The sequence below is a fragment of the Micrasema longulum genome, unplaced genomic scaffold (genome assembly GCF_059751315.1).
Source record: "Micrasema longulum isolate JH-2025_06_02 unplaced genomic scaffold, ASM5975131v1 h1tg001631l, whole genome shotgun sequence".
NCBI lineage: Eukaryota > Metazoa > Arthropoda > Insecta > Trichoptera > Brachycentridae > Micrasema > Micrasema longulum.
This window is the reverse complement of record NW_028278812.1, coordinates 152,034-160,695: the sequence shown is the minus strand read 5'-3', so window position 1 is coordinate 160,695 and position 8,662 is coordinate 152,034.

Here is an 8,662-nt window from a genome sequence, read left to right as displayed (position 1 = left end):
ATGTCCCTTCGTATTTGGTTGACATGTTTTATATTTCAAATAATTTAAACAATTTTAAAGATGCAGATTAAGAAATAAATGCTATCACGGTTCAAACATGAGGTGAAATAATAATGCCCAGGAACGACTTATGTATATGTGCTTGCTCCGACTCACTAGAAGGTCTGTGTTGATGAAAAAAAAGTTATCATTTTGTTGTGTGTATTTTTTCAGCACACAAAACTGAATATAAATGGTCAAAGATTGTGGAATATGAAATATGTTTGTTCAATTAAATTACCTAATTTAATTTAATTTAAACATATTTTAAACTAGTTTGATATATTATATATTATATATGGAGGATTCGCTCCAAAACAAAAAAAAACAACCAGAATGGCAGTAGTCAGACTAAAAAAAAACGATATTTTCTATGTAATGTTTGTAATGTACGAGTATGTTTACGTAATATATTTATATCAGTCATTTTCAAAGTAGTCTATATCGACCCCAAATCAGTAAAACAATATTGAGGGTGTATGAGATGTAAACGGTGGCACACGAGAATGGGTTCCAATAAGGCAGGCCGTCTTAAAAATGGGATTAAACGATTTTATGGAGACTCAAGTCAATGTTTGATTTCAATATTAAAATTATAGTGTAGAGTTCTACAAAATAAACACTAAGTCAATTAATAAATTAAAGTGAAGTATTTAAATTTTACAAAAGTATAAGACTCATCCCTCCTATTAAAATCATCGAATTTTGTGTATTTATTTGTACGTAAAAAAATACTAGATTTGTATTTTGTGTCGTTTTCAATAGCAAATGTATAACTGTATTTGCTTTATTTATTTTTTAATTTTTCACTCTAGTAAACCTTATCAAAGCGAATAACTCTGTGTCCGCTTCCAAATCACATTTAAAGTTGATGAGTTATAAAAATCAGTATTAGGAAAGCAAGGAATCTACCGAAAACAGAAAAAATCGACACACGATATACGGGACAAATAAGTTTGGGGGCCTCTGATTTAGATGTACAAAATAAATTTTAATAACCAGCTATTCCTTAACTAATAAGTGCTACATACAAAAGTAAATTTTTTAAAATATGACATTTATTCAGACGCTTTCTCGTGAAAAAATATAAAATAAACGATCCCCATCTCACGAAACGATAAACTCAGCATCCCTAATTTTTATCGACAACTCTTTAAACATCCTTATTTTGTCCTTTATGGTACAGATTGCTCTGAGTTGTTTTGATTCCTATCAACATAAGCAGAACATTAAAATAGTTTCTTACTTAGGGAGGTATATGGAGGCAAGTAACCAAAAAAATAAATTCGCCACTTTTTTATTTCAGTAGGTATGTCACTCAATTAATCTGAAATTCCGTATATGTTTGAGTATACACCCGGGCTGAATGAATAAACACAAAAGGTTTTTTCGTTCTTGGACTAAGTATTTTAAGTTATTTCTGGTTTATACGAACAATAGAACAATGATAATTCTTGGCACCCAGTAGTTACATAATTTTGTATTAAATTATAGAATAGAATCTGACAGGACCCTCTTTACTTCCAGGGTAGATTCTTAGTATGGTTGTCGGTAAAACAATTACATTCGATGTGTCAAATTCAGCGTTTGTGTTATATTTAGTACCTACTTGTTTACTCTCAAAATGGCGACTTAAGTTCCTCAATATCTGAAGCGCTTACGTCATTGTGAGGGCGACAAGAAATCGTCAAGTTTTTAAGTTACACAAACAAAATATGACATAAGCAAACGTCCTCAATAATTGTACAAATAAAAACAAGAGTGATCGTGTCTGGTGCATAAAGGTCAATCGTATTATTTTCTCGAACATTCCATAGAATAACTAAAAAATCACTATTTCCTGGAGAGGTTACAAACTCATAGTGAATAAATTACAACTCGTTAAAAATGCCCCCAAAAATAGAATATTTTGGTAAATCGTAAGCACGCAAATATTTATTTTTAAATTATAAATCTATGTCATACTAAAAACCTTTTTAAATAAACGAATTACTTATGAAAATGTAAATCTAATATAACGCGAATTAAATTGATTTTAACTCTTCTGCTCTCATTGCCCCTTTCACGGTTAGTTTATCAATTGAGGAAGTACAGCCCTACGGGAAATTGGTTATGAAAAATGTTTTCTTACGCGCGGTAAAAATTAAAGCATTAAATTGTACGGCGAAGTTTCTTGAAAAGTACCTATGAAAAAAAATTTTTTTTTTAAAAAACGAAACATATTGAACGACGTTACTAGTTCCACCGAATCAACCAATGATAAGAGAGTTGTGATAGATTTCCCGGTTTACGGTAAGTCAACTGACCAATCTGAAGAACTCACCGAGAAAAAGGGGAAGAGAACTTGAGACGTCACATGCGGAGTAATTTCAGAAACACAAAAAAAAATCATAGCGCTGATAATACGATACATAAAGGTTAAAAAAAAATTTTTGGCTAAGTTTAATAGTTTACTACTAATAAAAAAAAAACACTGAACTTTTTTATTGTATGGACGGCTTATTTCGGATATTGTCATTCTTTCTCATGACAATTATTACAAATGTTGACAAAAACTGTGTTAATTTACGTGTTAATTAAATTCAGTTACAAAAATCCGTTTCCATCTATGCTATTTTATGTCAATTTAATATTATCAATTTATTTATATTACAGGCTAACTAGCGGAATATCACAAACTTTCAAATGTTGAAAACAGACGCATTTTTTAGATCTGTGTTATTTTTATTAAACCAGATTGACAGCCCGCCAGATATTGCTAACATTTTATTCAGGGTACCCGTTCACCCTTTCACCGTTTTCATGCACCTTGTTCTATTGTTCCTGAACATTACTGTATGAATATTTCATGAACTTAAAAGTTTGTAGTCTGTATTATTTTCGATGTATTATATCAGAAGAAAGATGGCTTAGTATAGTATGTCACTTTTGTAGGCAAATTGAGTTATTTAATATATTTCACCGGATTCGTTTCGATGAGATCTACAGTCTGGCAAAATATGGCACGTCTTAATTTAATAGGGTGAGAGAATATAAGCCGTGTCACTTTATAACATGTCTTTTTTTCTATCACGAAAGATGGCAAATTGAGATAAACATGACTTGACAACAGACGTTACATACAGTATTTAGAAATGAAATCCATGGTTGACAATTTATGATATGTCTCCTTTTGCCGTTTTTGTTTTAGATTGCAAAATATGATATGTCATAATCTAATAGGGTTGGAGTATATAAGCCGTGTCACTTTATAACATGTCTTTTTTTCTATTACGAAAGATGGCAAATTGATTGAATTGAAAACATTCCTGGAGCATCAAATAAAGTTCGATGCATTTACTGACACTAGACACTAGCTTCTAAACTAAAAATCTGATTTTTTAGAGCCCATAAAATATTGAAAATTCTCTCCTTCAAAATTTATAATAAGTGACCATACTTAGCCACCTTTCCACAGATTTATTTATTAAAATATATCGTAAGTAGGTATATTGCTTCGTTATTTATCCGGATAGAGAAATATGAGAAGATGTTCAATATGTTTGTAAAATGATATTAGCTTTAAAGGTCATTTGGTTGAATTCCTTCGATCGTTATTTTACTCTGTGAGAAAACATATGTACTAACATTATGTGTGAATGCACTACTATGTGCACAATAATAATATATTTGGCTGATTGATATAGCGCCATTTTTTGTGAAAAATCACCTCAGGAGCGCTTTGCAATAAAATTGTATACTTAAACTTCCATCCTAACTATATGTGAAAAAAGCTAAAGTGACATATTATATTTTCTGTTACAACAGAGATGAAGAAAATTTTAGAGAAGGTAATATATCGAGACGATACAGACATAGTAAAATCGATATTTATGTAGGAAAGTGTGTATATTTGTATGAAAATTGAGTAATAAAAAAATATCTCCGTCAGTATGTATAGAAAAAAAATACATATGTATTCTATTTTTCATGCAGAAATCTTAATTTTATTTTGCAGATAAAATTGAATATGAATATAAATTTATACTTAATGTTTTTAAATATTTCCATATAACCACTAACCCGCTTTCTATGTGTACCGGTTTCGACACGTACCCGTCTCTTCGTCAGGGCACCAATTAAACTATACACCTTCACCGTAGTTGTTGCGCAAAAATATAAAACCGACATGCCGATTTAAATTCACGTGCTTTTAGTAGGGATGAATAAAACATAATGTTTCTTTGATCAATAATCAAACCACCTTTCAATATAGTCCAATATTTTTATTTTTAAAAAGTTTATTAATTCATACAAATACATACATATTACAAAAAGATACAATAAAAACGTACCCCAAACTCTGTGAGGCCAAGGGCCCTGTGTTGAGTTGGGATACAACATAATGGAAAGTGGAAGCATTACATTATTAAGTAATAGCAAAAATAAAAATTAAATATTTTTACATTATACGATGTTCCATTGTAATGGTCACCCTATACCAATTAAACTTACGACCCTCCCTTCATCCCCTCCCTCGTTTTTCAACTATTTCTCCCACAACATCAAACGTTTTCGGTAAGTGGTTATATACAAATATTTACTCATATTAATTAATTGTATATTTTTTCAACAAAAGCAAAAAGCAAAAGCTGTGAAAAATACCGAAGTATAGGCTTTAACAGAGCTTATGATATGTAGTTAGCTGGATTAAGTGATCGCTTTACACACTGTGTAACATTCTCAATTATGCTTGCAGATAGTCTGCTTTTATATTCACAAACAAACAAACAAACCATCACGCCGCTTCCCCATAGGGGTAGGCAGAGAGGATAGAACGCTATATCACTATATATTTGCATACGGATCTCGTTTTTTCTACATTCATACATCTTCTCATTCACGCACGCCGATTATTCCTACTTTTGACATGTCCATCTTCAAGTATTTGATGGACTTGATCGTGCCATGTCTTTCTCGGCTTTCCTCGTTTTCTGCATCCATCCACATTCGCATCGTAGATTCTTTTAGCCGTTCTTTCGTTGTCCATTCGCTCTACATGACCAAACCAACGCAGCACCCCTTTCTTGATTCTGTCGATAATGCATATCTCAGCCTTACACAGTTCACAGATCTCGACATTTGTGCACCTATCATACATCGTTTCACCACACATTCGCCTGAGTAATCGCATTTCGACAGCATTTAATCTACTTTCATCTTCATTTTTCCAATTCCATACTTCGCTCCCACACATTAGAGTTGGCACCAGAACTCCATTGTGAACTGCAAATATTTGTGATGAACATTTGTTTGCCAAAGTAGATTTCAGTGCACCGTTCACCCTGTTCCCGGAACTTACCCTCTTTTCAATATCTTTCTCGGTCTTTCCATCCTTAGTAAACATACTTCTCAGGTACACAAATTCTTCTACCTGATTTAGAATATCTCCGTTCACAGTGATCTCACATTTAGTTATATTTTCATCCCTTTTAAAAACTATCACTTTCATATATTAATTTCGTACAATGTAATTGGTTTGAATATTATATGATCATGCTTGTTGATTTAATATGGATAATGAAAGTATGGAAAAAACTAGCGACATCTATTATTGATAAGTGGTATGTTAATATAGTTAGTACTAAATAATAAAACTCCCTATAATCACATAATAATTATGAATGGTGATTATTTTATCACTTCAATCACTTTCTTTCACCCCAGCTTTTTTCCAACCGTTGATTTCTTAAAGAATTTTGTTGCCTAATAACTGTTGTTACAAAAAGAAATACACCAAGATTTTACTTAAACTGTCGGAATTCAATAAAGCCTTATTGGTTCAGGCGAGTAATAAAAGCCATTAATGTGAACATGTTTGCTTTGCCTGTCTATTAACCTCCACATTTTTTGTTATTTTAAGCCACAAATAACACGGAAAAGTATTTATTTTACTATCAAAATAAAGAGTCTTTATTAAAATTGTAACTTTCGTGTGTCGATTAAAGTTTAGTTTTGGAAATTATTTCTATACAGTATGACGTCTTACTCGGTAATTTTATAATGTGCATTTGTGTTTTTTTATTGTCAAATTATATTGTAAGTAATATTTAAGTTAATATATTATTAATATTAAAAGCACTTGTGGTCAAGCATTTCACTAAATGTTTTTAAATATTTGTATATAACCACTTGCCGACTTTTCTGTCTACCGGTTTCGAGACGTACCCCTCTCTTCGTCAGGACATCAATTAAACCAACATGCAAAACCTACTATACACCTTCACCATAGTTGTTGCACAAAAATATAAAACCAACACGACATGCATTTTAATAAGCGTATGCACTGATTATTAACCTATTAGGATTATTAACCGATTAACCTATTAATTCTCAAACAAGAGAATATTTTCATTATTTAATCAGTGCATGTTTGTCCTAATCAGTGCATGTTCTTATTAAAATGCATGTCGTGTTGGTTTTAGATATTTTTTAAATTTTATAAACGGTAGACATAGAAAAGTCGGTAAGTGGGTGTATACAAATATTTAACAACATTTGGCATATATTATTTATATTTATTTTAATATCCATAACAAATTCAATCTTAAAGCCGCTTCTTATAGTAGTAAGTGTCACACTTTTGTTCTTCACACACTCTCTTTTCCCAACATTAGGCGGTTATCTATATTACAACTATTTGTTCACAATGCTAAATTAATTTCCCGGTTGGGTAAGCCATTGTTTCACAAGTAGATTACATAGTCAAATATTTAATCAAATCGTATCTACTGGGCATAATACGATCAAACTAAAATCCAATAATAAGTGTTACGGCTATAGTCTAAGAAAAAGTAAAGAAAACATATGTTTTTGCCATTTTAAAACGGCGATTTGTCGAAATCGCGCTATCAACACAAGAAAATAAATCAATTATTTTCAAAGTTATTTCTGTTAAAAAATATGCTTTAAAAAATATTTAACTACTATGTAATTGACATATTACAACATAGATGAAGAACATTTTTAAGAAGGTAATATAGAAGTCTAGGCATCTACAGGGATTATGACCTGTCATTGGCTGGTTTAAATGGCCACTTTACACACTGTGTAACATTTCCCACTCTACCCATATTTGAACATCTAAATTTCTCAAATTCTTTTATCTGTTGATGTTTGTGAAGTTAAAGAGCTGAAACCTTTATTTATACGAGTGAGATTCATCCGATTGAATTATTTCACCTTTATACTAGGCAACTCCTGAAATTTTGATTTTTTCAATTTCTATACTTTTTCATGGACCAGGTGGATTTATCAACAATATTTTGAGTTTGTTCAAATTTTTGTAGACAAGGACTGGATTCAACTCCCTGGGGAACTGTTAACATTAACATATTACAACAGAGATCAATAACATTTAAGAGAAGGTAATATAGAAGTCTAGGCATCTACAGGGCTTATGACCTGTCATTGGCTGGTTTAAGTGGCCACTTTACACACTGCGTAACATTCACTATTCTGCCCATATTAGAACATCTATATTCCTTAAATTCTTTCATCTGTTGATGTTTGTGCAGTTATGCGGGTGAAATTATGTAGGTGAAATAATTCAATTAGATGAATCTCACCCGCATAAATAAAGGTTTCAGCTCTTTAACTTCACAAACATCAACAGATGAAAGAATTTAAGGAATATAGATGTTCAAATATGGGCAGAATGGTGAATGTAACACAGTATGTAAAGTGGCCACTTAAACCAGCCAATGACAGGTCATAAGCCCTGTAGATGCCTAGACTTCTATATTACCTTCTCTTAAATGTTATTGATCTCTGTTGTAATATGTTAATATTTTTATATTGTAACCGGGTTGTGGTCCCGTGGTATTAATGTAGACTCACGGGCCAAGGGGCCGAGGTTCAAATCCCACTCTACCACAACTCGATTACCATTTTTCCAGCACAAGCTATTTACGACTTTTTAGTAAATGGCCTGAAAATTTAAATATTTTAGTAAATTATAAGAACTCAAGTATTTCTCTTTTTTTCTAAATAAAAAACATTGTTTTTATTCATCGTAAGAGAAAAAGACATATTATTTCTAATGGTGAAGTAAGCAAGGATAGATTGATGTTTACATTTACAAAAATATTGTTTACGCCTTTATCTGAATCTCCCTTTTAGTATTGTTTACGTTACAAGAACCCCTCTGAATTTAATTTGAATAATTATTTTTTAACATTTTTTGGTTCGTGTACCTGCACACAAATCTGGATTTTCTCCCAAGACGGGAGTAGGTATATATTTTTATTTATATCCCTACAGAGATGAGGTAGAATTTTTTCAAATTCAAGATTCAGGATTATGGATATTCGAGCGTTTACAGGGCTTATGACCTGTCATTGGCTGGGTTAAGTGGCCACTTTATGTAGGTACTACAACATTCCCCATTACGCTTATTTAGCGAATATCCACACCAGGTAACATTTTTGGTTTTTGTATATATGCTGCGAATCAAGAACCCATCCACAAGCGTTTACTAGTACTTAATTTAACTCGGCTGATGAGTCTTAACTACACAAAATAAAGTAATCTGCTAATTAAATACTTAACTTCAATATTAATGCATAGATGGCGCTTCCAACTC